Source organism: Theropithecus gelada, chromosome 8, assembly GCF_003255815.1.
Source record: "Theropithecus gelada isolate Dixy chromosome 8, Tgel_1.0, whole genome shotgun sequence".
Taxonomy (NCBI): domain Eukaryota; kingdom Metazoa; phylum Chordata; class Mammalia; order Primates; family Cercopithecidae; genus Theropithecus; species Theropithecus gelada.
Window position 1 is genome coordinate 26,560,675 of NC_037676.1, and position 21,175 is coordinate 26,581,849.

The following is a 21,175-nucleotide window of genomic DNA, read 5'->3' on the forward strand; positions in this document are numbered from 1 at the left end:
TCCGTTGCAATCTTTATCCAGGTTATTTGCCTGGAGTGGTTTTTCCAACCCTGGTATACCAGGAAAGGAAACGCTGAGTGGCTCCCCATGGGGTGCCCTCTTGGTTTTGGTGGGTTTGGGCCGCCCTCTTTACTGCGTCTGTTTTATCAGTAGGGGTCTTTGTGACTTCTATCTTGTGAAATCAGTCCTGTCAAACTCCTGTCTCATACATACAGGCTTAAGTCTTTAGAGAAAAAGGCATCAACTTCTGAGGGAAGAATAACAGTCCCCATGATATCAGTGGGCCAGGGGAGGTCCTCAAATGCCGGTGGGCCCTGAACCCCGCTCTTGACACCGTCTTGAGAATGAATTCAAAGATGAGTTGGAAAATGGTGAAAGTATGGAGATTTATTGCAAAGGGAAAAAGTACACACTTAAAAACAGGGATTGTGGGTATACTCAAGAGAATCACACAGTGGGGTTTGCGGTTTCTCTCTATAGGGGTTTCTTTAACCAAGGGGTGGAATATTGATGAAAATTCTTGGAAAAAGATGGAGATTTCTTGAACTGTGGTGCCACTCATTTTTACACCAATATGGGTGTTCCCAGAACTGTCACTGCACTGGTGGGTGTGATTTAGTGTGTTAATGAGCATATAATGAGGTCCTAGGTGAAACCTAGGTCAAATCCAGTGCATTGCGTCTAGTTGGTCTTAGCTAGCTTGGTCCACACCCTGTTTTTCAGGGGTTCATCAGCCCATAGCCCCTACTCAAGGGAAACTTCTGTTTGGAGTTTTTATTCTCCTGTGAACACCCTGCATTATTTCTGTCTCACCCAGGTTAAATGTTGGGTCAGTTACTAGCCCACCAGGTGCTCACACACTGGGCATACCACCCCCACAAACCATGTTTGTGGCAAGGACTCGAAACCATGTTTGTGTAAAGACTCAAATGTCCCTCACAAGGCAAAGGTTTACAGTCCAGATGTCTGCTTCACATTGCCCTGTGAAGCATTAATTCCTGTAACATCAGCAATTCAGAATGTTCTGATTAATCCGCCACGAATGGTCCAGAGACATTCTTATTACACTAATATGGTGTCATCACAAACTACTGCCAATGAAAAGAAAACATGAAGAAGGTGATGATGATGATAATTTGTAATCTAGTTTTGATGTATGTAACATGTATACTTGATTTTGAATTCACTGTACTGAAATTAATCATGCATGCTAGATGCTTTCAAGTTGTGTTTTAGACAACTTAATTAATATTTCATGAGTATAGTTACTATATTTTCAACTGAAATATTAGATTTTCTTTAATAGGATAAGTAATGGTTTTTCATCAGCCTTTAAGTGTAAATAATAAAGTTGTCCTTCATCAATTAAAAAAAACCACATTTATAGAGCACCTACTTCTACCCTTCAAAGTCCAATCTTTCAGCATCCCTAAGCTTCCTTCCCATCTCAGGAGGAGGCAGGGGATGGGGGCTAAGGAAACTTAACCAAATCACTCCTCCTCTCCTAAGTCTTTACTTTCACCCCCTCTAATAGTCATTTTTCTTCAACATCAAACAATAACAATAATAGCAAACACGTATTTAGTATTTATTGTATGTCAGGTCTTGTTTCATGTATTAGCTCATTTAATCTTCAGAACTCTATGATGTAGGTTACTATGATTGTAAACTCCATTTTTCAAATGAGGAAACTGAGGCACAGAAAGGTTAATTTGCCTAAAGTCACAGGCTTTAGCAATTGGTAGAGCCTCAATTCGAAACCATGTTGCCCTCTTTAAAGACTTCCTCTTTAACAAATGTGCTTAAAATCTCTTCCACATTACACATATGTGCACACACACATACACCCCTCCACCTCTGGGGCCTTTCCATTTTTGGTCACCCTCTTTCAAGCACAGAAGCATAGTGTCTCAGCTCTCCTTCTCTCAACTCTTATTCTAATTTTCTTGTGCAGGCATTATATTATAGACCTCATCACCTTTTCTTTAAGGATCTATAGTGTTCTATACTTTTTATGAAGTCCTACATTTTTACAAGCCGATTTTCTACTCTTACTGGCTAATAAAATCCTGCCTAAAGCCAGAGCCTGAAAGCTTCATAATTAACCATTGCTAGTGAAAAGAAACTCCAGGGAGATCGACGCAGATGTAAAATGAGGCCAAAAGCATGCACGAGAGCAAAGGCCCTGGTGTAAAGCCTTACTCATAACCATCCTGTTCCCCATCTTGCAACCATAAAACTACCTCCAGAGATGAACCGTAGAAACATCTGAACTTCACAAGTGCAGTGTTATCATTTGTGAAATGTAACCATGAACTCAAAATCTTGTATACTAGTCAGTTGTCATGGAAAACAGCTTGCAACCCAGATTATTTTTTATTTCAGTGTATAAGTGACCTGGTTTCCTTGGTTTAGCAAAAGAGCCCACAACTCTGACATTTGGCTGCCTGAGCCCAAAGAAACATCGGCACTGTCATCTTTTTACCGCATAAACTCTAACTTCTGGTCCATGCAGGACCTCACCTTTTGATTTTCAAGGGCCTAGTTTGAAAATGAAAAAGAAAGTTAACTTTTTTCTCTCTCTCTCTGTTTTTTTTTTTTTTTTGAGACGGAGTCTGGCTCTGTCGCCCAGGCTGGAGTGCAGTAGTCGGATCTCAGCTCACTGCAAGCTCCGCCTCCCGGGTTTACGCCATTCTCCTGCCTCAGCCTCCCGAGTAGCTGGGACTACAGGCGCCCACCACGTCGCCCGGCTAGTTTTTTGTACTTTTTTTTAGTAGAGACAGGGTTTCACTGTGTTAGCCAGGATGGTCTCGATCTCCTGACCTCGTGATCCGCCCATCTCGGCCTCCCAAAGTGCTGGGATTACAGGCTTGAGCCACCGCGCCCGGCCCTTTTCTCTCTTTTTTACTGCTATTGCATTCTAATTACTTCAAAGCTAAGTAAATTGCTGCCGATTGTGATATAGGAGTTAAGAAGAAATTAGGCAGATAGTGAGGGTAAGGAAGTCCTCAGTAAGGTTTCCTTTTAATGAAAAGCAGCCCCCAAATCATCTTCTCTTCTAACAAAGAGCAGCCTGTAAAATCGATCTGCGGACATAGACATGCAAGCTTCCAGCTGTGAATGCTGTCAGCTGTGCCAGTAGGAAAAGGCTGCCTGGGGCTAGGCATGTTCAACATGGCGGTTCCATCTATCCCTTTCCCTGTCAACCATGTGCACAGTAAGGAGCAGGCAACACGCACTGGCCAAGTAGAAACCCCATTTGCATAATAAAAGATTAGGGTAGGTGGCCAGCTATGTAAACGTCCCACCTGGTCCAACCAATCTTGGGCCGTATGTAAATCAGACACTGCCTCAAGCCTGTCTATAAAACCCTGTGTGCTCCACCAAGGGACAGAAGTCCCACTGGGTTGCCCCTCTTTCTTGCAGGAGAGAGAGCTGTTCTCCTTTCTCTTTCTTTTGCCTATTAAATCTCTACTCCTAAAGCCACTTCTTGTGTGTCCACATACTCCATTTCCTTGCGTAAAATGAGGAACCTCCGGTATCTACCCCAGACAACGACACTACTTCAATTGGTTAGGTGTGAACTTTTAGGAAAGAAGAGGAAAAATATCGAAACGTTAAGGTTTTGTCTTGTTACATCTGTATATCCAACCAATCAACTTAACACATCCCTAGGGTGCTTCTCAGGTGTCCCAAAGCCATTAGGTCCTCAGATGAGGCCAACGAGCAACAGACTTGGATTAACCTAGAAATGTTCAGCAAAGAAGCTAAATGCAAAAGAATACACTATTGCATAATGCTATTCATATGAAGCTCAAAACAGGCAAAACAAAGCCATAGTATTTAGGAGTGCATGCTTAACCGACAAAAACATTACAAGGTAACACCACCAAAGTGACTACCATCAAAATCAGGTTCATGATCACTTTGGAGGAAGAAAATAGGAAGGATCAGGAGGAGAAAGAGAGGGGCTCCTGGGGTGCTGACATTCTAGCTCCCCACCTGGGTGATGCGACACAAGGGTTTGCTTTGATAAATCATTGTGCTGGACATTTTGTTTTGGGTACTTTTCTGTAGTGTTAAGTCCACAGGGGAAGAGCTTTTTAAAAGCAAAGGGACATGTACTCCATAAATATATACACCTACTGTGTACCCCTAAAAAGTTAAAAATCTAAATTTAAAAAAAAAGCAAAGGGAGAAGAAAAAAAGTGTGATGGAAGGTGAGCCCAGGAAGGTCTGTCACCCACATAGGGACACAGCAAACAGGTTCCGTTTATGAATTTGATCTTGTCAATAAGATGTACCCGGTGCAATCTGGAAGGCAGAAATGAGATGGAATCCCCTTCCTGCCCCTTGCCTGTTTCCCCTGGCAAGTACAGCTCGGTGGGGGCAGAGCGGGGTTGGGGGGGTGGTTTGAGGGTTTCAGCAACCACATTCCAGTATCTAGTCAGTTACTTCATGGGTCTTGAAAGACACCTGCAGTGGCAGTGGTGGTCTCCCAATCTGTAGATCACAGCTACAATGGGTGTCCTTGAATCTAACATGAACCCAGCACCCCCAGTCCCAGTCTCCTGCCTGGCAATGGGCAGGTGCATAGTGGAAAAACAGTTTTTCTCTACACTCACACTCAACACTTCTGTGACCAGATGTGCACACTTTTTCCCATGCCAGCCACTTCTCCCACACCAGCTGGGTGTCATACAATTCAATTCAATTCTGACACAGAGCAGAATTACCACAGACCTCACAGGTTAAGGGCTCAGTCCCAAACACCAGCCCCCACTTCAGATGCCAATCACAAGTAGTAAGTCCCCAGGTTACCCACAACTTCTGTCTGATTTGGCTACAAACTGGAGCTTCCCATGAACCCCACCTGGGGTTCAATGGTTTGCTAGAGCAGCAACCAGAACCCAGGAAGACAGTTTACTTACTGTTGTCAATTTATTACTGAGGATATTTCAGTCAGATGAAGAGGTACAGCATAGGGCAAGGTCTAGAAGGGTCCCCCCAGCATAGGTCCTCATAGAGTTAGAGTGTACTACCGTCCTGACACGTGGATGCATTCACCAACCTAGAATCTCCCTGAACTCTATCTTTTAGGGATGTTAATGGAGGCTTCATCACAAAGGCATGATTGATTATTAACTCAATCGCTAGACCCTCTTCCCTCCCTGGAGAATGAGGGGTAGGGGTGAAAGTTCTAGGCTTCTGATCATGGCTTGGTCATTCTGGTGACAAGCTCCCATTCAGCAGCCCAGCAAAAGTCACCTACAGATAGTATAACAGATGCTCCTATCACCCAGGTCATTCCAAGGGATGAGGAGCTCCGAGTCCAAACCCTGGCATCTGGGAGAGGTGCAGCTGCAGCTGTGGAGCAAGGTGGGTGCTTGCAGGGAAGAACCCTTTGCACAGTCACCTTGGGAGGGCTGGTCTCCACCAGCTTTGTTCATCCTCAATGGCTAAAGGTTTTCATTTGCAGTTTTCTGACTTTTCCTACCTCCCAATAAGAAGTGAAATTAGCTGGTTCTGGGAATATGGGGCTTGAAAAACAAGAAGTGCTTTGGAAAATGTGCTGGGATCCGAGTTGCCTGTAATTGATGAGTTCCTGCCTCCATTGTGGTCCAGTGAACTGGGAAGATGTGGCAGGGAACTCAAACCCTCCCTAAGGGAAGACGCCTACTTAATGCCTAAGGAAGATGAGTTTTCCATCCTCTGTGATTGTGTAAGATTTCTGGGCTGACCCTGACATCTGGCCACAATCTCAGTACCCAGTCATTGTTTTTGTTCCACAATATTCTTTGCTTTTCAACTCCATCAGAAAAAAAAATTGTCTTGATTCTCAACATGTTAGGGTGAATCAATACAGTGATTAATAGGAAATAATTTTTGGTGGTTTATACTTTAAGTACTAAGTACCCACCTAGAATGTAAAGGGGGGCCAGGAACTTAGAGGGAATGTAAATCCTCCTGCACACTGGATGCTGTTTGAAATTATCCTGCCACTAAGGCAACAGCAGCATAAACATACTGGGTGAAGAAAAATAAGCCGGATGTTCTCAGGACATCTGAAAATCATTGGTTCAGACCCTTTCCTCAAGGAAGATAGTTAAATGGAGAAGTTGGTCACTTTAGAACACATGAAGCTGAGGCATGAGAACAAGCCCAGAGCTTTTTCAGCAACATGACACACTGTTTGTTTGTTTGTTTGTTTGTTTGTTTTAATTAAAAAAAAAAAAATTGGCCAGGCAGAGTGGCTCATGCCTGTAATCCCAGCAGTTTGGGAGGGTGGGTGGGAGGATTACTTGAGGCCAGGAATTAGAGATGAGCCTAGGCAACATAGCCAGACCCTGTCTCTCCAAAAAAAAAAGGAGAAAAATTAGAAAAAGCAATTAGCTGAGCATGGTGACTCATGCTTGCAGTCCCAGAGCCTTGGTAGGCCAAGGCAGGAGGATCGCTTGAGGCCAGGAGTTCAAGATCAGCCTGGGCAACATGGTGAGACCCTGTCTCTACAAAAAAATAAAATAGCCAGGCATGATGGCATATGCTTGTAGCCCCAGCTGCTTGGAAGGCTGAGGTGGGAGGACTGTTTGAGCCAGGGAGTTTGAGGCTACCGTGAGCTATGACTGTACCATTGCACTTCACCTTGGGTGATAGAATGAGACCCTGTGAAAAACAAAAAAGCAAACCAAAAGAAACCTGTTCCTCAGGCACAACAAAGGGGTAGGTGGATATCAGAAGGGAAAGGCCTCCTAAGGCCTTAATACCTATGCCCCTTCATGCACCTATTAATATTCTCAGCATAAATTTAGCAGCCCTCAATCAGAGAACAGTCCCAAGCTAGGCATATAGCTTATTAAATAGCTGCTATGGTGAATGAGACTTAGATGTTTGTTTTTTTAAATTGTAAGCCTGAACTAGGAGGACTTTGATGAGTCTCTTCCCTGTGTGTGGGAGGAGAGGTTGCATTTTAAGGGATGCTCATGAAAACTTCAAAAGTGGGAAAACTCATTCAATTCCCTCCCTCATTCTCTTATTTATTACTTGAAAAAATGAACCTGAGCCAAGTGTTGAATGTTAAAAAAATTGAAAAGATTAAGAAAAAATAAAAACAAAACCCTGCTTTCAGGGAGCATTCAGACTACTTAGCAAATAGAGGTAATACAATGTGTCAAAGAAATAATGGATGATAGTGAGCCTGACTGTGCTGGGGGTGTCCTGCAAGATTTCATTGACTTGGGTCTTGAAGTATGACAAGTTTGCATGATGATCCCGATTCGTGGGCACAAGGGTAGGGCAGGGCTCACCAGGCAAGAGGATAGGATGGGTAGAGACATGACAAAAGATGCATAATCTTTGAACAATGAAGAGCAAGGAAGGCTGGGTGTGGTGGCTCACTGCTGTAATCCCAGCCCTTTGAGAAGCTGAAATGGGAGGATCACTTGAGCTCAGAAGTTCAAGATCAGCTTGGGCAACATGGGGAGACCCCATCTCTACAAAAAATATTTAAGAAATTAGGTGGGTATGGGGGCACATACCCTTAGTCCCAGCTACTCCTCAGGAGGCTGAGGTAGGAGGATCACTTGGGCTGAGAAGGTTGAGGCTGCAGAGAGCCGTGACCATGCCACTGCACTCCAGCCTGGGTTGCAGAGCAAGATCCTGTCTCAAGGAAAACAATAATAATAATAAGGCAAGGAAAAGTAGTTGGGGAAATAGAAAGAGGCCAGACCGTGGCCTTTTCTGGTGTAGAAATTTGAACTTTGTTTTGTAGGTCTTAGGGAGTCACAGTAGGATTTAAAGCAGGATAGTGACGTGATCAGAATCATGTGTTAGATGGAGAAATCTCCCTGAGATTATTGGAGGGAGCAGGTAATGGGAAATAGTGATAATCCAGGTGACAGATCAAGAAGGATGACACTGGCCAGTCACAGTGGACTGTAAAGAACAAAACCAATTCTACCCCAGCATTTTTGGGGTAGAATCAATTGCAGAGCTTGTGAAGTCATTAGAAGCCTCTTGCCAAAACAAAAGTTTGGTCCCGCCGGGCGCGGTGGCTCAAGCCTGTAATCCCAGCACTTTGGGAGGCCGAGGCGGGTGGATCACGAGGTCAGGAGATCGAGACTATCCTGGCTAACATGGTGAAACCCCGTCTCTACTAAAAATACAAAAAACTAGCCGGGCGTGGTGGCGGGCACCTGTAGTCTCAGCTACTTGGGAGGCTGAGGCGGGAGAATGGCGTGAACCCGGGAGGCGGAGCTTGCAGTGAGCCGAGATCACGCCACTGCACTCCAGCCTGGGAGCACAGCGAGACTCCGTCTCAAAAAAAAAAAAAAAAAAAAAAAGTTTGGTCCCTCAAGAAGAGTACTGCAACATGGTCAAAAGAGAAAGGCCAAAAGGGCTTTCCTAGATATTGCTCCTCTGTGTCAGAAATAGGCAGAGAACCAAAAAGAAAGGAAGCTAGGAAGAGTGTTTACCAACCTATACCATGCCTCTGAGTTCACATTGTGGTTAGGCTAAAACTCTAAGAGAATAATAGAATATAGTTGAAAATTCCAGGTTGGATCAAGACTTAAGGCATATCCTTTTGCAAAAAAATAGCATTAAAAAATACTATTTTGGGCCGGGTGCAGTGGCTCACGCCTGTAATCCCAGCACTTTGGGAGGCGGAGGCGGGCAGATCATGTGGTCAGGAGATGGAGACCATCCTGGCTAACTTGGTGAAACCCTATCTCTACTAAAAATACAAAAAATTACCTGGGCGTAGTGGCATGTGCCTGTAGTCCCAGCTACTCGGGAGGCTGAGGCAGGAGAATTGCTTGAACCCGGGAGGCGGAGGTTGCAGTGAGCCGAGATCACGACATTGCACTCCAGCCTGGGCAACAAGAGCAAGACTCCATTAAAAAAATATATATATATATATATACTGTTTTGAAAAATGTAATGCATTTAATTTGTATTGAGTCAAAATTCACATGCAACGAAATGCATAGATTTTATGTGTATAATTGATAAGTACACACACAATACATTACTGTGTACACTACTCTTTTGTATGTGATTGGAAATAGTTTCTCCCAGTCTGTAGCTTGCCTTTTGATTTTCTTGACATCTTTTGATGAACAGAAGACTTTTTTTTTTTTTTTTTTTTTTGAGACAGAGTCTCGCTCTGTCACCCAGGCTAGAGTCTAGAGTGCAGTGGCACCATCTCAGCTCACTCCAACCTCCTGGGTTCATGCGATTCTCTTGCCTCAGCCTCCTGAGTAGCCGGGATTATAGGCATGCGCCACCACGCCTGGCTAATTTTTATAATTTTGGTAGAGATGGGGTTTTGCCATGTTGGCTAGGCTGATCTTGAACTCCTGACCTCAGGTGATCCACCTGCCTCGCCCTCCCAAAGTACTGGGCCACTGCGCTAAAAGAATATTTGATTTTAATGAAATCCAATTTAACATTTTTAATGGTTAGTTTCTTTTTTTAACACTTTATTTTCTTAGAGCAGTTTTAAGTTTACAGCAAGATTGAGCAGAAAAGATGGTATTTCCATATACTTTCTGCCCTCCACATGCACAGCCTTCCCCATTATCAACATCCCCCACCAGAGTGGTGCATTTGTTATAACTGATAAACCTACATTGATATATTAGTATTACCCAAAGTCTATAGTTTACCTTAGGGTTCACTCTTGGTGTTGTACATTGTGTGCATTTGGATAAATGTATAATAGCATGTATTCAACATTATGGTATCACCCAGAGTAGTTTCACTGCCCTAAAAATCCTCTGTGCTCCACCCATTCATCTCTCTCTCCCCAGTATGCCCTGGCAACTACTGACCTTTTTACTGTCTCCATAGTTTTCCTTTTTCCAGAGTGTCATATAGTTGCAGTCATATAGTATGTAGCCTTTTCAGATTGTCCTTTTTCACTTAGTGCTATATATTTAAGGTTCTTCCATGTCTTTCCAAGGCTCAATAACTAATTTCTTTTTAGCACTGGATAATAATAGTCCATCGTCTGGATGTAACAGTCACCTACTGAAGAACATCTTAGTTGCTTTCAAGTTTTGGTAGTTATGAATGAATAAAGCTGCTATAAACATTCATGTGTAGATTTGTGTGTTGACATAAGTTTTCAACTCTTTCGGGTAAATATCAAGGATCTAAAAGGTTAATGTTATACCCAATGTCATCTAAGTTTTCTCCTGAGTTATCTTCTATGAGTTTCAGTTTTACATCTTACATTTAGGTTTGTGATCCATTTTGAGATAATTTTTGTGAAGGATGTAAGGCCTGTGTCTAGATTCATAATTTTTTGCATATGAGTGTCCAGTTATTCCAGCACCACTTACTGAAAAGACTGTCCTTGCTCCATTGTATCACGTTTGCTCCTTTGGAAAAAATCAGTTGACTATATCTGTGTGGTTCTACATCTGGGTTCTCTATTTTGTTCCATTGATCAATTTGTCTATTATTTCACCAGTATCACACTGTCTTGATTATTGTAGCTTTATAGTAAGTATCAAAGTTAGGTGGTGTTGGCCAGGCATGCTGGCTCACTCCTGTAATCCCAGCACTTTGGGAGGCTGAGGCAGGCAGATCACCTGAGGTCAGGAGTTCAAGACCAGCCTGGCCAACATGACAAAACCCCCTCTCTACTAAAAATGTAAAAATTGGCTGGGTGTGGTGGCATGTGCCATAATTCCAGCTACTCAGGAGGCTGAGGCAGGAGAATTGCTTGAACCCAGGAGGTGGTGGTTGCAGTGAGCCGAAATTGCGCCACTGCACTCCAGCCTGGGTGACAGAGTGAGACTCTGTCTCAAAAAAAAAAAAAAAAGTTATTGTCAGTCTTCCAACTTTGTTGTTTTCAGTCTATTGTGTTGACTATTCTGGTCTTTTGCCTCTCCATGTAAATTTTAGAATAAGTTTGTTGAGATCTACAATATAACTTGCTAAAATTGTGATTGAGATTGTACTGAATTTATAGTTGGGAAGAACTGACATCTTGACAACATTGAGTCTTCCTTTCCATGAACATGGAATATCTCTCCATTTATTTAGTTCTTTGATTTATTTAATCTGTGTTGTAGTTTTCCCCATATAGATTTTGTATATATTTTTTATACAGAATTTATTTCATTTGGGAGAGTGCTAATGTAAATGATACTGTGTTTTTAAATTCAAATTCCACTTGTTCATTGCTGGTATATATGAAAGCAATTGATTTTTGTATATTAACTTTGTATCTTGCAATCTTGCTTCTGGTTCCAGGAGTTTGGTTTTTTTTTTAATTTTTATTTTTTTTTGAGACGGAGCTTCACTCTTTTTGCCCAGGCTGGAGTGCAATCTCAGCTCACTGCAACCGCCACCTCCCGGGTTCAAGCAATTCTCCTGCCTCAGCCTCCTGAGTAGCTGGGATTACAGGCACCTGCCACCATGCCTGGCTAATTTTGTATTTTTAGTAGAGACAGGGTTTCTCCATGTTGGCCAGGCTGGTCTTGAACTCCTGACCTCAGGCAATCCACCCACCTCGGCCTCCCAAAGTGCTGGGATTACAGGTGTGAGCCACCATGCCCAGCCATTCTTTCTTTCTTTCTTTTTTTTTTTTTAGGATTTTTTTTTTTTTTTTTTTTTTTTTGAGACGGAGTCTCGCGCTGTCGCCCAGGCTGGAGTGCAGTGGCCGGATCTCAGCTCACTGCAAGCTCCGCCTCCCGGGTTCACGCCATTCTCCGGCCTCAGCCTCCCGAGTAGCTGGGACTACAGGCGCTGCCACCTCGCCCGGCTATTTTTTGTATTTCTTAGTAGAGACGGGGTTTCACCGTGTTAGCCAGGATGGTCTCGATCTCCTGACCTCGTGATCCGCCCATCTCGGCCTCCCAAAGTGCTGGGATTACAGGCTTGAGCCACCGCGCCCGGCTTTTTTTAGGATTTTTATAGATTTTCTACATAGACAACTATGTCATCTGTGACCAAAGATAGCTTTATCCTTATTATTTTCTTCCTTCTATTTGTTTTGGATTTAATTTGCTTCCCCTCCTTCTGCCACCAGCTTCTTACAGTGGAGATTTGGAAAATTGATTTAAACCTGTTTTCTTTTATAATATGAGCATTTAAAGCTATAGATTCCTTTGAAGTATTGCTTTAACGGCAGTACACAAATTTTGGCATATTGCATTTTCATCTAGTTCAAATTATTTTCTAACTTCTCTTGTGATTTTTTGATGCAGAGTTACTTATAAACATAATTTTAAAATTAATATTTTTAATTGACATCATAATTGTATATATTTATGGGATACAAAGTGATGTTTTGATATATGTATGTATACAACATGGAATATATTAATAAACATATGCAGCACCTCACTTACTTATCGTTTTTTGTGACGAAACATCTGAAGTTCACTCTTTTAGAGGGTACTATACATTAATATTGACTACAGTCACCCTGCTGTGCATTAGATCTCAAAATGTATTTCTCTTGTCTAACTGAAACTTTATACCTTTTGGCCAACAACTTCCCATTCCTTCTCTCCCACCCCCACCCTCTCAGCCTCTCATAACCATCATTCTACTCTCTACTTCTAGGAGTTCAACGTTTTTAGCTTCAATATGTAAGTGACATCATACAGTATTAGTCTTTTTTCTCCTGGCTTATCTCACTTAGCATAACCTCTTCTAGGTTCATCCATATTGCTGCAAATGACAGGATTTCCTTCTTTTCTATGGCTGAATAGATATTCAATTGTGTATATATTTCCACCTTTTCTTTATCCATTCATTCATCAGTGGACCCTTAGGTTGATTCCATATCTTGGCTATAATGAATAATGCTGCAATCAACAATGGAATGCAGATATCACCTCATTGACTTTAATTCCTTTGGATACATAATCAAAGTAGGTTTGCTAGAACGTAAGTATAATTTTTAATTTCCAAATACTTGAGGGCATTTTTTCAGTATCTTAGAATTAGTGATTTATAATTTAATCTCATTTGGCCAGAGATCATAATATCAGGCTTGGAGTCATGCTTTGTTAGGGCAGGCCTGTTTGGTTCTGAGCATTGCCCCTATTCTTGGTCATTGCTATTTTCCTAAAAATATCTGGAAAATAGAGTTCAGGAAGGGTGCATATGTATATTAGGGTGATAGAGGAAAGTAATAACTCCTTCTCTTCCTTGTGGGAAGTTTCAATAGAAAATACCTAAAACTAAAAAATCAGTATATAACCATAGGAGATGAAATAGATAAGGTACTTGATGTATCTGAATGCTTGAATGAAGATTTAGATAATGGTAAAGCATTTCCGGTTGAATTAAGTAAGTCTGCAGAAAATGAAACAAAATTTGACAACTATTAACTCAATGGTGAGTAAAAGAATGTGCAAGAAATGAAAAGTAATTATATTCACTACATAGTTCACCTGTGAATAGTATTGACATAATAATATAAAGAAGTTGAACGAATATACAGTGAATACTTTTTTAATATATTTCACCTGGATTCATGAACTAAACAATAGATGGTAGTACACTTTTTATCATCAAGGTGTAAAGAATGTCTGGTTGTCTGTCTTTTTATATTAGTAGTTATTGATGCTTAAATTCTAGATCCATTAATTTATTCAAGGCTACAAAATGATGATATGTTAATTCTGTCAATTCCCTTTTGTTGATTTGTTTCCTTTCTACTACTATTTTGTGACACAGTTATACCATTTATATACTTTTATTTTTCTGAGACAGGGTCTCACTCTGTCACTTAGGCTAGAGTGCAGTGGCATGATCCTGGCTCACTGCAGCCTCCATCTCCTGGGTTTAAGCGATCCTCGTGCCTCAGCCTCTGGAGTAGCTGGGATTACAGGCTCCCGCCATCACACTTATCTAACGCTTCAATTTTTTTCCTTGTATTTACTAGTTTTCAAAATAATGAATTAGTTCCAAATCATCCCCTAAAGGAGATCACTTAGGTTTTAAAAACCACATCATTTTGAATATATGGATTTCAATAGATTTACTGGATTTTAATTCATTGCAATTCTTATCCTCACTGACATTCACTGTAACATCTTTGGCCATGGGAACCTTTCCAAGCTGGCCCCTGATCTTGTTCACATGGCCTTCACAGTTTTTCATAGCTTCCTTTTTAACTCATATGACAACATGTTCCAGGCTCATCATGTGCATTTTTCACTGCAGACTTGGTATCAGCCATTTCTTCAAGAAGCCCTCATGTCTTTCTTTTGAAAGTAGAAAACAGTATTTCAAGAACATAATCTGAGTGCTAGGGATAATCATTGCTTCAGATGTGGTCACTGTTTCTAGGCCTGTTTCTTAAATTGAATTTTAACCAATTGCCTAGTTTTAACCACATGTTCACCTCCACTTCCAAAAGTAGCTCCTGCCACTGAGTCCTAAGCTTTTTGGGAATCCTGTGGCCTTCCTGCTTCCTGCTTAACACTCAGCCTTCTCGTGTCTGCTAAGTCATTCACTGTTGTGCGTCAGCTTTCCAGTTTCAAAAAGGCTGTTGGGTCGGGCATGGTGGCTCACGCCTGTGATCCCAGCACTTTGGGAGGCTGAAGCGAGAAACCCAGTTGAGCCCAGAAGTTTGAGACAAGCCCGGGTAACATAACACAACTCCCTCTCTACAAAAAATTTAAAAATCAGCCAGGACTGGAGGTACATGCCTGTAGTCCCAGCTACTCAAGAGGCTGAGGTGGGAGGATTGCTTGAGTCTGGGAGGTTGAGTTGGCAGTGAGCTATGATCGCACCACTGCACTCCAGCCTGGGCAAGAGAACGAGACCCGTCTCTAAAAAGAAAAAAAAAGAAGTTTACTTTTACTTATGCTTCTGATAGCCCATTGTTGTAGGTTTATGTCCATAAGAGACAAAATGGTTTTATTCTTGTTTTACTAAGAATGTCTTAGGAGGGAGTGAAAGAAGGTATTTATGTCCAATCTACCATTTTTAGCTTTGAAAGTCTCTCATTTATCTTTGTATTCCTGGTATCCTTATAGGTTTTGTTAGTCCATAGTAAATATTTTTGAAATATAAAGAGAGAGTATATCAAGAGAGTTGCCCTCTCTTGGCCTTGCTTGTGACAAGATGGATCAGACCAGGAGATGCTGGGATAAGTTGTTTCAAGACACGTTTCTTTTCACTTCTGACTTCGCCTTGCATATTCCCTGGCAATCACTTCGTCACTTAGGTCTGAGATCCCAAGGCTATGCTCTCATGAAGATATCTAGATTCAGCAGATGTCTGGCTGATCTGAGCTTTCTGACTCCGTTCTTGGTTATTAACCTTGCTACGGACTGACTAGTTGCCAAAACTACACCCAGAGTTCTGGTTCCCAGGTGAAGTTACCAGTCAGGTGTCAGCTGCAACTGAAACCCTCACAGCTGATCCAGCTCTGAACATGCTGACTGCTGAGGCCAGTGGGTCTTCTCAAACAGGAAGAAAATCTTAGGAAATGACCATTTCCATCCGTCTGTGAATATCAGACACAGAATATCAACAACACGGATCTCCTTTTGGCTTGACGGAATCTGACCTCTACTCCCCACTCTAAAGTCCAGGGGAGAAGACTTTGCCAGAATTATAATGTATCAAAACATGTTCTATTCTAAAGGGAAAATGGACGTTGACAGTATTTGTTTGGAAAACATTTTGCTTTGCATCACTGATTCTTCATATTCCAAATAATTTGTGAGGTGAGTGAGTTACTTGATTTTTCTTGTAAAGGGAGAAAAATAAAAACTCTTATAGTTCTCTAGAGGAGCAGCATAAATTAAAAATGGAAAACGAGGCAGTAGTGATACATTCCATTTACCTTCAGCAAACACTGCACAGGGGACGCCCTGGCTGCAGAATCCGCAATGCCAGAAATCAGTGCCGACTCTTTTTTCAGATGTGACATATTTTCCACAGAACTTGATTCTCATCTTTGCTATGACTGCCTGTGGCCACTCAGTTACTGGAAACCTACCATGCCAGTTCTTTGCTAAGTGGCTTTGGCAAGGTTTTTGCTAGCATTTAATCACAGTGAGAAAACTCCAGAGACTTTATTAGGCGTATAAAGAATTATAGAGATATTAGCTTAAGTTGGATGAAATCCAGAGCAGCTGTACTGCTCTTCAAGTGCCTGAGAATTTCTAAGAGATATATTATGCTAACAGAAAAGTATCCTGGGATTTTAACCCTAAATTATGTTAATACTGAACATAGGTATTCCTTATTTTACAAAGTAGCTATATTCCTGAAAACTGTTGTGTAAATCCGACTTCTAATACCCAATCCTACTTCCTCGTTCATATATTTTGAAAGTGCTTAATCTTCATTTATGGCTAAATATCAATGTATGTATATATATACACTTTTTTGTTTTTTAATTTTTTTTTAGAGATAATTTCTTGCTCTGTCACCCAGTCTGAAGTGCAGTGGTATGACTGTAGCTCACTGCAGCCTTGAACTCCTGGGCTCAAGCAATCTTCCCACCTCAGCTTCTCAAGTAGCTAGGACTACAAGTATGTACCACCATGCTCAGCTTGCCCAGCTAATTTTTAAATTTTTTTTGTAGAGACAGGGTCTCCCTATGTTGCCCAGGCTGGTCTCAAACTCCCAGGCTCAAGTGATCCTCCCACTTTGACCTCCCAAAGTGCTGGGATTATAGGTGTGAGCCATTGCACCCAACCTCAATGTATGTACTTTTTTTTTTTTTTAATTTTTGAGACAGGGTCTCTCTCACTTCCCTAAGCTGGAGTGCAGTGGCATGATTACGGCTCACTGCGGCCTTAACCACCCAGGCTCAAACAATTCTTCTTCCTCAGCCTCCAAAGTGGCTGCGGCTTCAGGCACACACTACCATGCCAGGCTTATATATATATGTATATATATATGTTGTAGAGACAGGGTTTCGCCATGTTGCCCAGACTGATCTCAAACTCCTCGGCTCAAGTTATCTGCCCTCGTCAGCCTCCCAAAGTGTTGAGATTACAGGCATGAGCCACCACACCCAGCTGATTCAACGTACGTACCTTTACTTCTCCAAGTTTCTTTGACAAGTACTTAAATATAAAAAGAGTAAATATACTAGTATAGCTATCTATTTAAAGGGACGTTTATTAAATATTTTGGTAATGAGTATTTGCTTGTTATTTTGATTTTTATATATTAATAGAAATTAAGTCTCAGCTTCATCCAAAATGTGCAGTCTGGCTCACTTAACCTGGCTTAACCTTCCAAAATATATTTGCTTGTAATTCATAGATGCTGCCACTAGGTGGTGGTGGTGCTTTGGCCACTGGATGAGATTCGTATGCTCTTTCAAAATATGTAGGGCCTGGTGTGGCGGCTCATGCATGTAATCCCAGCACTTTGGGAGGCCGAGGTGGGTGGATCACCTGAGGTCAGCAGTTCAAGACCAGCCTGACCAACATGGTGAAACCTCATCTCTATTAAAAATACAAAATTAGCCAGGCGTGGTGGGTGCGTGCCTGTAATCCCAGCTACTCGAGAGGCTGAGGCAGGAGAATTGCTTGAACGTGGGAGGTGGAGGTTGCAGTAAGCCAAGGGTGCCACTGCACTCCAGCCTGGGTGACAAAAGTGAAAACTCCGTCTAAAAAAAAAAAATCATATCTAAAAATACTTCACTGTTGAAATAAGTGCAATCAGTATATTTTCCATTAATCATTCAATATGATCATTTTAAATTAATTTAATTCTCAACTTATTTCAGTGCTTAATTAGCTTATATCAGTGTTTCTTAAAGTAAATTTTGTGGAGCACTAGTTCCCCACACAATACTTTTCTATGCCACATAAGAAATTACCACAATCTTAGCAGCTTAAAACAACAAACATTTACATTTCCACTTCCAGAATGGCCACATGAGGTGCTCCACAGTCTCCAGCAAAGCCAGCATAACTAGTGAAAAATATATTTCAAACCTCAGTATTTAAAGTCTCTGGAAATTGTCCTAAGAGTATATAGCAAATAAATAAACATTTATTCAAGAAAATGGAGTAAAATTTGGTGAGAACAGTGAGAGTCCATGGCATTTGAACCATAACTCCTTCCTTACCCAGAGTTGACTGTGGCAGAAACTCCAGTCTAGGCAGGTGAAGCCAAGAACACAAGGCTCCCTCTCCCCTCGGCTCCCACTTTTGGGTATGGTACGTTCCTGGGAGGGGCAAGTCACAGAATTTTTCATCAGCTGTGTGTTGTAAATTCCAGGGCTAAATTCCAGGTGAGTCCAGCCAAGAGGTCTGATGTTCTCGTCTTCCACCCAGCCCCCAATGGCAGGTGAAGGTTCTCCACCAGGCGCATCACACCGAGAACACGGAGGCTGTGCTCATCCTTGTTTGCAGGGTGGAGACTCCACGCTGAGAGGGATGGATGATGCCATCCTTTACTATCACGAAGTGTGGAGTAGGGGATAACAAAATGGGTTAATGTGGGAGGTGAAAAGGTTTTACATTTCTGCTAAAAGGAGGTCAGTTCTAAATTACTTTTATTGCACACTGGTATAATATCCATGAAGCCGACTTCTACAGTAATGATTGCTTACACATGTTGAAAGCTTGGTGCAACAGATAGGGTGCTAGACTAGAGGCTGGATATCTTTTACCTTAATTTTGTCATTTACCAGCTGTGTGACTTGAGAAAATTTACCTAACCTCCTGAATGTCAGTTTTTTCACTACATAATGGGGATAATAATGACTGCCTTAATGATCTCACAGAGCAAATATGCAAACCAAATCAGGTAACTTGTAAAGCTGCCTTAAATTGATTACCGTATATGAATGTAAGTGTTTATTTTTATTGTTGATGATGACAATGTAGATGGTTAATCACTAATTGACTGAAAATAATTGGCTTAAAGAAGCATAGTTATTCAATTAAGTTATCCTTGATTGATTAAACAGGTTTAAACCCAGTTCTTGTGGTTGTTCATTACCATGGACATAGAACGATCAGTTATATACTAGGATGGTTGTTCTTCACCACTTTCCCACTTTCAGAGTGTTTTAGAATCATCTAAAGAGCTTATTGAAATGCAGACTTCAGGAACCCCTCCCCACCGTTTCTGATTCAGAAAGTTTGGATCGGGGTCTGAAGTTGTGCATTTCTAACAAGTTCCCAGGAGACACTGATGCTGTTAGTCTAGAGACCATAATTTGAGAACTACTGTCTTAGATGGACAGGACATTTTCAGTCTTGTTACAAATTGCTATAAGGGCCCTGAAAAAAATTCCAGGTAATATGAAAACATTTTTTTTAAAAAGGCACCTGCCCTAGCCTGGGAACTGCTAGAAATCGCAAGAAGGAAAGAACACTGGAGCTGAAATCTGGCAGGAAAGTGGTAGTTAATCAACACGGCAGGGTGGCAGAAGAGAAGAACTGCTAGACCAGAAAAGGAACATGTCAAAGGCTCTGGGGCTGGATGGAGCGTGACACTTGATGCTTCTGAGGAAATGAAAGGCCAGCATGCTAGGGTGAAGATGAGTGCAGTGGAGGCACTGGAGAGGCCAGAGTGAGAAGCAGGAGACAGCCCCTAAAGACTCTGAATTTCATCCTGAGAGCAATGGGAATTTGCTGAAAAGTTTTCAGCAAAAGAATGCAATGACCTAATTTGTGTTTTTAAAAGTCCTCTCTGGCTGCTACATGGAACATTGGCTGAAAGCAGGCAAGGGTAGAAATGATGAGACTAGCTAGGAAGGTACAGAAGTCCAAGAGAACTGGTATCAAGGGCTGGCTGAGAAAGTATAAGTGAGGTGGGGAGCTGCAAATGGGAAGAGTGAGGCACTTCCTGGAGTGGCGAGAGAGGGAGCTGTCACCTCCCAGCTGGGCGAAGTGAGCTGGAGGGTGGAGGACCACAGTGTGATGGTGGGGATGGGTGGAGGGACATCCTCATTTCACTGGGGACTTACTGTATTTTAATTTTTTAACTCACAGTAGAATTCAGGTTTTTTTTGTTTGTTTGTTTGTTTTTTTGAGACAGAGTCTTGCTCTATCGCCCAGGCTGGAGTGCAGTGGCGAGATCTCAGCTCACTGCAAGCTCCGCCTCCCGGGTTCATGCCATTCTCCTGCCTCAGCCTCTTGAGTAGCTGGGACTACAGGCGCCCGCCACCACACCCGGCTAATTTTTTGTATTTTTAGTAGAGACAGGGTTTCACCGTGTTAGCCAGGATGGTCTCGATCTCCTGACCTGTGATGCGCCCGCCTTGGCCTCCCAAAGTGCTGGGATTACAGGCGTGAGCCACTGCGCCTGGCGTTTTTTTTCTTTTCTTTTTTTTTTTTTGTTTTGAGACAGACTCTTGCTCTATTGCCCAGGCTGGAGTACAGTGGTGTGATCTTGGCTCGCTGCAACCTCTGCCTCCCAGGTGCAAACAATTCTTTTGCCTCAGTGATCCAAGCAGCTAGGAGTACAGGTGTGAGCCTGCCCAGCTAATTTTTGTATTTTCAGTAGAGATGAGGTTTTTCTATGCTGGCCAGGCTGGTCTTGAACTCCTGACCTCAGGTGATCCACCCTCCCCGGCCTCCCAAAGTGCTGGGATTACAGGCATTAGCCACTGTGCCTGGCCAGAACTCAGAATTTTTTTTTTTTTTTAATTTGGAGAATATACATTTCTAATAATTTTGAACAATACATAGATCCACATCATCACTACTACTATTAGGACACATGATAATTTCATCTTCAAAAAACTTCCCCAGGTTGTCCTTGGTAGTCAGATCTTCTCCTTACTCCTAAAACTTGGCAACACTGGTATCATCTTGGCCTCTATACTCTTACCTTTTCAAGAATGTCCCAATGTGGAATCATACAGTGGGTAATCCTTGGGGCCTGGCTTCTTTCACTTAGCACAGCGTATTTAAGATTCATCTGTGCGGCCGGGCGCGGTGGCTCAAGCCTGTAATCCCAGCACTTTGGGAGGCCGAGACGGGCGGATCACGAGGTCAGGAGATCGAGACCATCCTGGCAAACACGGTGAAACCCCGTCTCTACTAAAAAATACAAAAAACTAGCCGGGCGAGGCGGCGGGCGCCTGTAGTCCCAGCTACTCGGGAGGCTGAGGCAGGAGAATGGCGTAAACCCGGGAGGCGGAGCTTGCAGTGAGCTGAGATCTGGCCACTGCACTCCAGCCCGGGCGACAGAGCCAGACTCCGTCTCAAAAAAA